Genomic DNA, 14,369 nt, shown 5'->3' on the forward strand with positions numbered 1-14,369 from the left:
TTTTGTTACGAGTACAAAAGAAATGATATTTCTTTACAATTTCCATTTTTACAAAAATTTGTACACGCTATTAATACATGGCGGTACATTTTGTGGTTTTATTGTAATTAAGGGACGGTGTGCTATTTACAAGAATTAACAAGTATTTAATACCGACCATATTTCGAATATTCAATACCCCCCAGGACAAAAGGTCTCTAGTACAAAGCAAAACTGATCAAAGTTCTACCAGTCGTGGTCGCTGCAATAGTTGATCGAGCCACTAGAATTCGGTGTGAAGTATGCCCCAGTTAATGAAACTGGAAAACTCGTCAACCGTAGATAACGAAAAATATCGCGTGTTATTTAAACAATTCGCTGCTTTAATTCGATAATAAGATACATGTCTAAATAATATTTAAAGAGAAAAGGCATTTAAAATTCTATTCTTTTCACAGTAATTGGATTTTTAAAATAAGGGAATATTATTGCTCGCTAGATTTTGCACTAAATGTATATTGATCAATGTTTTTGCTTTATATGTTTGTGGAGAAATATATATTATAATATTGTAATTGTGATATTACTGAAATATTTATGTATAATACTACAGTTTAATATTGTAATATTAAAAGTATAATACTACAGTGTAATATTATAGTATCAACAGTGTGATTTTATATTATAACATTGGAAGTATAATATCAAATTGTAGTATTACAGTATTAAAAGTATAATACTACATTGCAGTATTGTAATATTTAAAAGTATAATAGTAAGTTATAATATTGTAATATTTGAAACTATAATATTTAGTTATAATATTGCAATATTAAAAGTGTAATATTAAATTATAATATTGCAATATTGAAAGTATACTATTAAATTATAATATTGCCATATTGAAAGTATATTATTAAATTATAATACTGCAACATTAAAAGTACGCTATTAAATTATAATATTATGATATTAAAAGTATAATTAAAAAGATACCTTGTAATATTATAATATTAAAGATGTAATATTAAATTACAATATCACAATATTAAAAGTGTAATATTAAATTACAATATCACAATATTAAAAGTAAAATTAGGTTACCGCGTCCTTAACCCTCTCCCCAAAAATTCTCCCGACCCTTCACCGAACCTACGCCACCGCTCGCATAAATCTCCGAAATGTAAACGAACCGCGCGCCGCTTCTTTTTTCCGATCGCGTTCAATCAGCCGCATTGAACGGTTAGGAACAACAAGAGCGGCAATATTGTCAGCCGGGGTTGCGGCATGAAATTGCATTGATTAATTCGAAATTCACCAATTACCAAGGGGGATCATCGAATCAATTAACCTTATTTTAATCGAGCGTTTCAACTGCAGCACCGATGATGATTGTGTGCGCAACTTTCGAGGTCGGCGGCGGCGACGGGCATCGCGCGAATTTACTGAAAATTTACAACAGACCGTATTCAATATATACGCCCGTGGGGTGGGGGGGGGGGGGGGGGGGGCGAGTGGATTGTGTCCGGCAGGTACGAGCCAAACATTTCTCTCTGCTCGGATATATGGAAATGCGTCGGTGGGACGCGTTTCGTAACCTCAAAAATCATCGCGGTCGCGCGTCCCGCGAGCTGAGATAAGGGCGGAGAATGAGAAAAAGAAAGAAAGGGAAGCAAGAGAGAGAGAGAGAGAGAAGAAAGAAATAGACACAATAGAGAGGGAGACAAGAGAGAAATAGAAACAAGAGAGAGAGGGAGACAAGAGAGAAATAGAAACGAGAGAGAGGGAGACAAGAGAGAAATAGAAACGAGAGAGAGGGAGACAAGAGAGAAATAGAAACGAGAGGAAGAGAGGTAAAGAGAGAAGGAAGAAAGAGAAAAAAGAAGGGGAAACAAGAGAGCGAGAAGAAAAGCAGAGGGAAAGGAATAAAAAGAAGGGAGAAAGGGGAGAAGAAAGAAAAAGGTCTGTTAACCAGCGAAGACCCTGAAAACCGTGCCAGCGGCCGCCTGCTCGCAAGGAGCTACCAATGCGGTTTCAATGGGCCGCGACCGGATCAAAAGGAATAACAATTTGCCCGACCCAGATAGCGCGCGCGCGCGCGCGAGCGACTATTACAAAATGCAACACGGCCGTAGCCGCCCCACGCTTTATTCAATCCTCACCACTTTCGATTACAGCCCGCGATATTACTTTGAATACTGTCCCCGCAGCCACAGAGGCGCACGCATTGTCCTCCACCACCACCACCACCACCACCACCGCCGCCGCCATCACCCGGCGGAAGACATTCCGCTAAAAGTGTTGCCCGGCTCTCGCCGCGCCTCTCCGAAAAGCGTTTTCCACCGAAACAAATCCCGCGCGCACGGCCGCCGCATTTGCAAACGTCCGTTATGCGAGTCTTCGGCTTCCCTCCTTTCTTTTAGTTATTCCTCCTGGAACATCTCCTTTTCCCGGGCCTCAACCCGCCGCCGTCGCCTACGACAACGTCGTCGTCGCGCGTTCTCTCTCTTTCTTCTTCTCTCTCAATGACTCATTGTCCGAGTGCAGGCGACAATGTGCTCTCGGTTACCAACTGTGCCCGTTTACAGCGCAGAGGAAAAACAACGGCCGTGCCGCGGTGGTGGAGGTGGAGGAGGAGGAACGCCAAAAAAGAAGAAACTTCGTAATTAAAAGCCGTAATACACTCGTCGCCGTTTTAAAACCGTCCTCCCCCGCGCGCTTCTCTCTTCTTCCTCTCTCTCTCTCTCTCTCTCTCTCTCTCGCTGTTACCAACCCTTGCCGCTCTCCGCTGGGAAACAAACCCAAGCGTTTCCCGCCCGATTTCCCACCCGCGCGACCATCCACTTCATCCGAACTGTGTTTGTTCGGTTTATAGACCGGGCACGTGTATACGCGGGTACAGGCCGGGACGAAAGTAACGGGGATTTCGAGGCATATGCGACGGGAATTTGTTGTTCGTTTATTGGGGGATATTAGTTTATTTGCGTCAGATTTGCGCGCGCTGGATTATTGATCTCGTCGTCGTCTTTGGGGCGTAGTTATTACTTAACCCTTTGCACACCCCTCTCAGGGGACATTGTAATTCTAGCATATCACTCGGATGTCCCCTCTCATGGAACATTAAAGTTGTTATATATATATATTTATAATAAAATCATGCAATCATTTCACATTTTACCTGACCACTTTTACAGCTTAAAATCTACAATCTAGTTGCAATTTTTCTACAGAAAATAAACAGATATCAATTTTCATTTATTTCTAAAATAGTATGTTTATATTGATATAGTTAATTTTGAAGACAAATGATTAGAGGTCTTTGTCACTGGTGACAAGGGATCACAACTTTATTTCGACTTTAAGAAAGCAAATAACAGTCACAGCAAAGTATTGGTGGAAGTAAATACTATATCAAGGGAAAATAATAATAATAGTAAATAATATCGCTAGATATATTGTTAGATATTATCGCTGGATATATTGCTAAATATATCATTAGATATATCTCTGTTGTAGATATATCATTAGATATATTCCTAGATATATTGTTATATATTACTGCCAGATATATTGCTAGATATATCGCTAGATATATTTCTAGATATATTGCTAAATATATCGTTAGATTTTATAGCTAAATATATTGCTAAATATATTGCTAGATGTATCGCTAGATATATTGCTCGATGTATTGCTAGATATATTGCTAGATATATTGCTAGATAAATCTCTAGATAAATCTCTAGATATATCTCGCCAGATATTTCTCTAGATATTTAGCTAAATATATCGTTAGAAATTATCGCTAGATATTATCGCCAAATCCATCGCCAACCACATGACCAAAAATATCACCAAAAAATCTCCATGACAAGTCAGTCTCGCCAAAACGCAACAAGAGGATAACGCCGCAATTCGCCCACTGCATGCACACTTTTTCAGGTGCCTGCACTTTATTGCGCGTCCACCGGGACCCACTAAACTTTTCCACAGTCCTGCTCCCTTGCGCCACGCATACGCTAGTCGCCGCAGCGGCACGGTAGTAGTCCATTAAACAAGCATCTTTAATTTAGCAAACAACATTACCCCACCACTGAACAATTCTTGCAAAGATTAAAGAATATTACTATTACAGGGATTAAACAAATTACATATATTACGCGATTAAACAAATCGCAAATATTACACGATTAAACAAATCGCAAATATTACACGATTAAACAAAATTCGACAAAAAAAAAAGAAGAGTGCAGAACATGTTCCGTAGCAAGAGACATAATTCGATGAAAAGCTGTTCGAGGTCGTCGCTAAAAATCGAGCACACTTCGCGGTAGTTGTTGACAGGACGCACCGAAGTGGTACACGCGCGCGTCACACGCTCGTGTCCATTACTTTCTTAACACCCTGTAGGACGCGGCGCGGCGTGTCCCGGACACACGGCTTCACGCCTGGCAACTCCGTAAGTGCAGGAAAGGGATGTCTTCGAAAGTTTCGAAAGCGGAGAGAGGGGTCCTACGGTGATGCAGCTTAGGAGAAAAAGAGGCGAGGCGGGCGCAGCCCTCAGAGGAGACGCTACCAAAGGTGCTGCCTGCCAGGAAAGAGAGAGAGAGAGAGAGAGAGGCGCATGAGACCGGGGAACAGGATATGGATGGGGAAAGCAGGGACATGCAGATTGTCTGCGTGAAATGAGAATGCAGATCTCTCGAGCATGATAAAGGATACACGAGCGATATGTATTCCATCCGTCTACGGGCAGGACAGTTTTATACGGACCGAGACGCGCCCAGTTGATCTGTCTGATGCGCGGGGATGGTAACCGGATGCGGGCTGTGGTTACGATTAAAAAGAACCATGGTTTACGAACCGAATTATTTCAGACACAAAGATCTCTTTGAATATCTGGCATGGTTTCGCGGCCATTTTTAGGGCGCCGAGAAAGGATTAATATATTAACAATTAATAAATTATCAATATATTAACAATTAATAAATTGTTAGCGGGATTTTTCTTGTTGCAGAGAGTGATGGGAGAAAGCATGTAATGGGGTTATGCTCGTATTTCTGATTTTATTGGTCTTTTAAGAATTGTAGTTAATTCTTCTGCGTACTTAATTATTTTGTATTGTTATTGTCAATTATTGTAATATATACTATATGTTACTATTATCAGTTATTATATTATATATATTATGTATTGTATGAGCTTTATTATTATACATTACTATTATCAGGTATTATAATGACGTATATTATATATACTTCTTTATTATATGTATATTAATTATATATTATATGCGTCTATACTGCTTTATTATATATTATAAACTTCATTACTATATATTACCATTATATATTATTCTTATTATATATTATATGCATCTATACTGCTTTATTATATATTATATACTTCATTACTATGTATTACTATTATCACTTATCATAATATACATTTCCTACATTATATATACCTAACCCTTTGCGTATTTTAACAAGTCAGACACTTGGTAGTGATTCCTATTTACCCTTTGAGCTCGAACAATATTTGAATCAGTAGCATCGAAGCATTGTGTCCAAGTATAATTAAAGAATCAATACAGTACGATTTTCATGACTCTATAGAAACGCCATTGTGTAATCGATCTGTACCAACATTCGAAAAGCCACGGACACTGCTATTGTACTCCTTTTACAACGTTCCATAACGAAAGTCTTTTGAACTTGTCGACATACAATAAAACGATTATCCATTGTTCAAATTTCACGTATGATCTTTTTTTCATTACGTCGATGCAATTTATTCGACAAATAAGCGAAGATTTAATCTTGTCCTGTAACTATTGCAAAAATTGCAAAATTGGGGTGGAGAAATTCTATAGGTAGAGTTTCGTGTATAAAATAGGAAAAATAGAAATATGAAATATAAACAATGTGTGTGAAATGATATAAAAATAATATGAAAGTGAGAATAAAAATAGAAATAAATAGTAATTAGTATAGTAATATTGTAATATTGTAATATAGTAATATTGTAATATAGTAATACAGTAATACAATATAACAATATAATAATATAATTAGAATGTAAAAACCCTTCGCACTCGAAGCCATTTCAACAATAAATCTAAAATAATCTTCCAAACTCATAATATTCTCATTGTAACAAATTACACTTTTATTCATACAAAATTTATTCTTCTAACTCATACTAACAATTCCACTATTTAACAATTTTTTCAAATCTAAACTTCTATCATTCATTTCATAATTCTGTTATAAAAATTATTTCAGGACCTGATAGAACAATTATACTGGTGCCAGAGAGTCACCATTCGAGTGCAAAGGGTTAACAAGACATAAAACAGTGTCTAGGTGGAGCCAGCTAGCATCGCGCGAAAAAAGAAAGAAAGCTTTTGGCATGTGCATGTCGCAGTACGGAAGCACGAAAAGGGGAAGAGAAAAATGTCTAAGTGTACTTCGAGTTCTAACTTTCTGAGTTATCGATGCACATTTGGCTGTCGCGGCTAAAGGATCGACCGCATGGCATCCGAATCGCGAACCTGCGCGCCATAATGGTAACCCAGAAGTACTGGTCTCTGAACAATCCCTCTTTTGCGGAAAATTCCCCTAACATTCTTGCCGGATCATAGACGGGCGATTTCGATAAATCAGTCGATCCGTTTGAGAAAAATCGAGTATGGTTGTGTCAAGCTATATTTTAAGGTATATTATTATACGATATTATTATATGGTTAATTTATATTTGTCGAGCGCTCGACAAGCGAACAGTACTTTGCTGGTCCAATATACATTTGGAAGCGTGTTATTATTGAGTTAACATTACAATCTCGCTACACAATTATCCATTTAGCGAGACGAATATTTGTCAAAATATTCGCACGTCCTTTTCAGATTCAGAAAATGATATGAAATTCCATAAAATAAATTTGACTCTCCGACAAAGGACTTATGAAATATCGTATCACTATGATATAGATATTTTTATAGCAATATATCTGCACGGCAATATTCCTTTAAAAACAAAATACTTATTCTACAAAATGTTTATTTTTGTATATATTTATCGATATAAAGATATTTAACACGCGTCAAATTGACGAGTGACGTAGAGACAGGCACATGAGAAATCTCTGTAAACCTAATGTTAACCCTTTGCACTATAATAACGAAACAGACTCGCGATGACTTTATGCAAGCTCTATTAAATATGAATATTGTTAATTTCTTGTAGATCGAAGTAAAAATAAATTCTTCTGTTATCAAAGTATAGAAACGAAGGTAAATGAAGACAATACAGGAAACAAAAATTTCCTATTAGGAAAATTGTTAAAGTACGAATAAGTGCTAATCGCCGCAACATGAAAGAAGCGACAGTTGAAGGGGTTAATTCCAGTATCGTCCGGCGTTATACTTTTAGCACGGCTCCGTTGTACTCGCAGCCGCGCGGCAACACCCTCGATCCCGACGTATTGTTCCTCGAAACCTAATATATCCAGAATCGTTAGAATATTCGTAGACGCCGCGGCGTTAGGTATTCAAACACATAATACCCGCCTCGTGTTTATTCACACGCGGCCGTAAGACAGACAAGAGCCCTCCCCTCCCCCTCCTCCTCCACCTTTCTCCTTTTCCCACGGAAGGTACACACGCGCCTGGGCACGTAGCCTGCCGTCGGAGCAATTATTCAGTCAGTCCATACATAGGCGACGCACACCGAAGCCCCGGTCCCCGGAATAGACTTCGGTTTGCAAATGATTCGTTCCGCGGTGACGATATAATTGCTCGTCACTGTAATCTCGCGGCGCAGCGGGCGCGTTCGCGGTTGGAAGCCCGTTCAAATAAACAATGGCGAAATCTCCTCTGTGTTTTTGAATTTCCTTCCTCGTCGCGCCGCGCCCGTGCACCGTCGTTTCTCTCTCCCTCTCTCTATCTTCCTCTCTCTCTCTCTCTCTCTCTCTCTCTCTCTCTCTCTCTCTTCGTCTCTTTCCACCTGTCCCCTTAGATTTCTTTCGATGCTTTTCCCCGGTCGCATCCTAAGGAACTGGAAGGCCTCGTAGATGCTCGGTGACGTCCCTTTATTTTCGTTTACGTCGGGCGGCCGACGCCGCCGCCGCGTTGCGCTCTGCACAGGGTGGTATCGAAAAACGCGGCACAAAGCGGACGACTCCTTAAGCAAATACAAGGCGAGGATCGATGCTTTTACGGCGGACCGTATTTTCGGGGTGAAATCGACTTTGACCGTTCGTCGATTGTACGAGTGCATCGGGGACGGCGGCGGGTTGTTGTTGTCTGGTGAGGGTGGTGTGACACTGTATGAATTGCATTGTTATGTTACAACAGTGTATAAAATAATTTAATGTTACTATTGTACAAAATAATTTAATATTATTATTGTATAAAATAATTTAATATTATTATGGTTATTATAGAATAATATCGTGCAAGATGAAACTAATCTTCATTGGTTGTAATAAAGGCGAGAGAGATGTTTCTTTTTATTTATTATTTTAGTGAGGTGAGATTAATACGTGGATGGACTTTGAACATTTCACTTATTTATTTTATTTGATAATGTGTAAAATTTGTGCAGCTGACAATCGTAAAGAGATTTGATATTGATAATACTAACTCCGAAGTGGGGGGCTAATGCAACCGTGAGGGTGGGGGGGGGGGGGGCAACTTTAAAGGAAACAGGACGAAGCCAGAAAGTAAAAGCGATGATATAAAAGAAGGAGGACCCTACCTCCAAGGGAAAGGGCTAATATAAAAGGAGCAGCCTCCAAGCGCAGTGTGGGAGGATCTAATATGAAAGGGGCAGGTCTAAGCATAAAGTGGGAGGAGTTCATATGAAAGGAGCAGGGTCCAAGCTCCAAGAGGAGTAGCTAATATTAAATGAGGAGAGTTCAATTACAAAGAGGGAGGGGCTAATATACAGGGAGTAGGGTCCAATCTCAAAGTGGGAGTGGCTAATACAAAAGGAGGATTGCCAACCCAACAGAAGAAGGAGTTTAAGTTGGGATGAAAATAAAAGGGCAGGGACCAGTCTCAAAGGGACAGTGCAAAACCTCTCATTGGAGCAAAACCTTTTTGGGGATGCTACAAAACATCTCCGAGACGGGTCTGACCTCCCAGGGGTGGGCCTAACCTCCCAAGAGGCGGAGCCAGTCGCTCCCATTGAAGACAGAATTTTGTTTTCTTAAAACAGACTTCAATTCTTCTAAATTTTAGAACACATTACTTATTAACATGACTTTAAAAATACTTTTGCAATGTTTCCAAACTATTCTTTTCAATATCGAAAACATATTTAAGACGAAACACATATAAAAATAGGTTTTTAAGTACCTCTTAATCAGTTCTCTATCTTTATATGTTTATCATGACGACGAACCAATTTTATATTCCAAATATATTGTATTCACTGTGAATAATATCGATTGACCGTAACAAGATAATAATAACCATCACAGACAATGTATAGGGTTATGTCTAGTTTAGAGCGCACCAATTTTGTGTATTAATTACATTGAATTGACTGTAATATATAATAATAACCCTCACACACAATATACAGGATTTCGTCAATGGTAACAACGAACCAATTGTATGTGTCAAATACATCAAATTTACAATAACAATAATAATAACATCCCCACGGACAACGTACAGTGTTAATACTTATCAACTATATAAGATATGTCACATTAACTATGTACTCTCTTGGTCAGCTATCTACCGGCACAAGAACCATCGAAAAAGCTCCAAGAAAAATTTGCTCCATCTTAATCGACTATGCCCTTTTTATCGGCGATTCTCTCGGAAACGAAGCCTCCCCTAAACCATTTCCATTCCATGTTTCCGACCTATTTTCGCGGAAAGAATCATCCCCATTGTGCCGCGATATTCCTCACGCCCTGTACAGGGTCGTCGTTCTCTCTCTCTCTCTCTCTCTCTCTTTCGCTTTCCCGCGCTCTTTCTCTGTTCCGGTCCGCCCTGTTCTCCCGCCGGTTTTATTTTCCTCTTCTTTAATTCCACGGGATACCTTCCACGGACTCTCTCTCCGGGCACTTCGTGAAAAATAACCCGGGAAAGTTGCCGCGCGCCGAAGAATAGTTCGCCGTGGCCCCGGGACGATCCCTCATCCCCTTACCGCGTTCGATTCTATCCGCTATACTTTCCGCGGTGGCTCGCGTGCGCGGTAATCGAGCGCGCCGATAATCAACCGAAAAAAGGAACGAACATCGACGGCCGTGTCCATAAGCGATCGACGGAATGATCGAGAGCCGAGAGAGAAACAGAGAGAGAGAGAGAGAGAGAGTTGTGTACGGTGTTTCAGCGCGTCAAAATTTCCGCGCGTTGAACGACGTGTGCGCTCTCTGCACGGCCACCACAAATATTTATACTCATTCGGGTCGGGGCGTGGAGCGAGCGAGAGGCGCGGTCGATGCGTGGAATTTCCGGACCGCCTAACCTCGGTCAAATTATAAGCATAACACAGGTAATTTAGTGTAAACCCGAAATACAAGTCCGCCGGACTCTCCCGCCGGTAATTTATGGAAATCGAAATTAACGTATCTATTATAATCAGGCCCGCCCATTGGGGGGGTTGGTTCATCATTAATTACTAATTGGCCGGCGACCGTCTACCACTACGCCTCTCGTTCGACATAGACGCATCTATCCTGTTTAACGGAAAATTAGTCCTGTTATAGTATTTAATGCGGTATTGCTTTAAGTGATCCATCATAATGTGCGCGCGTTCGGTGACGCGTTTCACAGGCTTTTGTACGCCGGCCGGTTTTGTTCCTCGCGATACGGTGTATTATTGAGAGAGAGAGAGAGAGAGAGAGAGAGAGAGAAGGGGGTGCATGACTTCGTATCAATTTGGTAGCGTCCATTGTCTTGTCGACGCGTGGGCAGTTGCCGGAGGATCGATGCGAGATATACGAATCGATCGATTGCGATTTGCTACGTTTATTTTAGCTCTTTTAGAATTTTCGATTTAATGAACTTTAACGAGCTGCGATCGTCATAAAATATGTAATAAGGTATATATACAGTCAGTCCTATAAGTATTCGTACCCTCATTGCTTGTAGGAGAAATCTGTTGAAATCAAGGGATGCGTGTAAAATTTTGCAATAAACATATTTTCGTTAGTGTATTATTATACATGGACAGTAGAGAAATTCGAGGATTGCAGAATATAATTTACAGAATTTTTACTTGAATGCGTTTTTGAATATGTAAATTTATTTAATCAGTTCATATTAAAGCGTTTTTATGATTTGATTAATTATTAGGAAGAAAGAGAGGTTTAACTGTATCTGTTTCTCAAGCATTGCACTGAGATTATGCTAAAGGCTCTGGAAACATAACCTCGACATGAACCCTTTGCAGTCGGAACCATTTCACCTGAAAATCCAAAATGTCTGTCCACACTGTTGCATTTTATGGAATTTTGTGACTCGTGCAACAATTAACAATACTTGACAATTCTCTAAATATAAATAAACCTGTGAAAAATGATTTCGAAATGTAGCATTGGACGTAGAGTAGCTACCCGCCGGCAAAGGGTTAATCTTATTAAAAGAACATCTGAAAAAGTTAATTAATTAAATTTAAAAAATTTCAAATTATTTAAATGCTACGGTTGATACAGCTGCGTTGTCAAGTAGAATAAAGGCACGTTATTGGTGTACTCAACTATAAATATTTAGATTAAATACTCAAGTAAATTTATTAGGGATCCCGGGGGATTGGAAACGACGGAGCTCTGTGGTGTCATTGTTACTAATGCATTGGCGTATCTGCTAAATCCTCGCGTCACATTTGTCGTAAAAGAAAGGAATACAATAACACAAGCTCGATTATTCAAGCTAAACCAAGTGACATAAATGTTGGAATAATAGAACAGTTGCTTGGTTAATATGTAGGACGTTGTTTTCACTGATTTGTGATATAAATTCGTTTGTAAATGATTGGCATTCGATTGAGCTGCTTACAGGTTAAAATTGTTTAAATGAAAGATGATTCCGATGTTGGAGAAACGGACAGTCGTGGATGGGCTATATTAAATAATGCAAATGCATGGAGATATAAAAGGTTCGCGATGTACAAAATTTAATTCAATTCAGTAATCCAAATTTAATGGAGCTTTAACAATTTTATGTAAATACGCGTGATGAATTAATTAGATTTTTACATTCGAAAACGTTGATTTATGTTAACACACGTTCCCAGGCACCATGCAAATAAGTGGATAAAATCATTTTTTTGTTGTATTCTATCTTTTTGTTTGGTTTATATATATATATATCATAACGCTATCATAAAGAAGTTATTCGGCTTTTACAAAAATATATATCTTCCAACGCTATCATAAAAAAAGTTATTCCGCTCCGAAGCGCGAGCAAATGCTTCGTTTACCCGTCGCGTATACAAAACTCTATAGTTACGTATTCGTTGTCTCTACGGTTAATCATTCAGGAGTTTCTAAAACCGGCAGGTCATCATCGCGTTCAAACACCTGCACGCGCCAGAATTCGATCCTACGATATTCCCTTTGTGATAAACGGTACACTGTTTGATTTCCAGCTGTCTCAGATAGCATTTATAATTATCGACCCTAACAAATGCCGATGCCCGAGATAAAGCGAACACGTTTCGCGGATTCAGCGTCGCGAAGAAAGGGAAACTTGAAAGAACCACGTGGACTGTGTTTCCGAAATATTCGGCACACCTGAAGGTAGGGAGACATATTTTTATTTTTAATATATTTATTTAAGGTCGACGTATTTAAGGTCGATGAATTTAAGGTCGATGAATTTAAGGTCGATTTATTTAAGGTCGATTTATTTAAGGTCGATGAATTTAAGGTCGATTTATTTAACACAACGTTTGTCATTAGATGCTAGATTCCTTAAACAGTTAAGCAATCAACCGAGATTCCTAAAAAGAAAGGAAACAATAAATTTCGTATGCACCTAATATTTATTCTACTATTATTATAATTTAATATAAATGTAACCTGTTGCCAGTGTGATGACGATTTATAAATATCATGTTTGAGGAATATATATCGCAAATAAAGTGACATTAGCGTACGCACCAAATATTTATTGTATTATCATAATAATTTAATATAATTGTAACCTGTTGCCAGTTTGATAACGCTTTATGAATATCATTTTTGAGAAATATGTGTCGCAAATGAAGTGACATTAGCGAACATAGTTCTCCGGTAGACCTAACATAATTATTTTAATTATAAAGAAAATGAGTTGAAAAATTATTCACCATAGAATCCCTCAGCAATACTAACAAGACCTCACCGAATGAAATGAGCTGGGTAATAAATAGAAAAGAAATATAATATAAATAAATAAGTAAAAATTCATCCCTGAAGAGGTTAACTTGGGGTATCATAGTTCGTTTCAATATTAATTACTGTTGTCCCTACAGTGAAATTGTTATCCGTTTCGACGCTAGTGCGAACACGCGTGGAAATTGACGAGTTCGCCATAGTTCCATTTAAGTTGTAGAATCGGCGGTCGTAGAGATATTTCACAGCCGCCGCGTTCCGATCGGAACGATCGAGAGCAAACGTCGATTTGCGTTCGCAATTTTCGCGTTTGTAACTCCGCCGATGGCGTCGCCCGACTATTTACTTTATTAAGCGATAAACCGAAACGAACCGGTGAAAGTATTAACGCGGCGATATTCGATATTATTATACATAGGGAATGGCATCGCGCTTGCGGAACCGAACACGCCGGACAAATTAATCTGCGCCCCGGTTTATACGTTCCCACCGTGTTTAACATCGCCGGATCCGCCTCTTTATTAGCCGGTTTCTCCGCGCGGCCGATGGAAATTGCTTTAATCATTGTATAGGCGGCGCGCGCGCGCGATGCTTTCGGTTTTTATCGTTCGCTCGCCGCGTTAATTACACTTTCTCGGGCGAGCCTTGATTCCACCCCCGACCGGTTAAGAATTAACCCGGCCGCGTGTCCGCTGCTCCGTTTTGCCGGGCGGCCACCATCTTCTATATTCGGATGGAAATTATTCGATCACGGTATAATTCGGGCGTTTATTATTGAACTTGCGCTGAACAGTCTTCGAACGCGGAATTTTAACAGGCTCGTAAATACGGATCGGCGGCGGCTCGTCGGGAATCGTAAAGCAAACAGGGCTGAAAATTTCGGGTCAATTAACAAATTGTTGGGTGCGTTTTTTTAGTAATAAATGTTACTCGGTGTTGCGATCGTTTTTATGAACGACGGTATGTGATTTGATATTGTTGGAACGGAGATGCTAGTTTTTGTAATATTATTTTGTAATATTATAATGTGGTATATTATATACAGTATATA

The sequence above is a fragment of the Augochlora pura genome, chromosome 5 (assembly GCF_028453695.1).
Source record: "Augochlora pura isolate Apur16 chromosome 5, APUR_v2.2.1, whole genome shotgun sequence".
NCBI lineage: Eukaryota > Metazoa > Arthropoda > Insecta > Hymenoptera > Halictidae > Augochlora > Augochlora pura.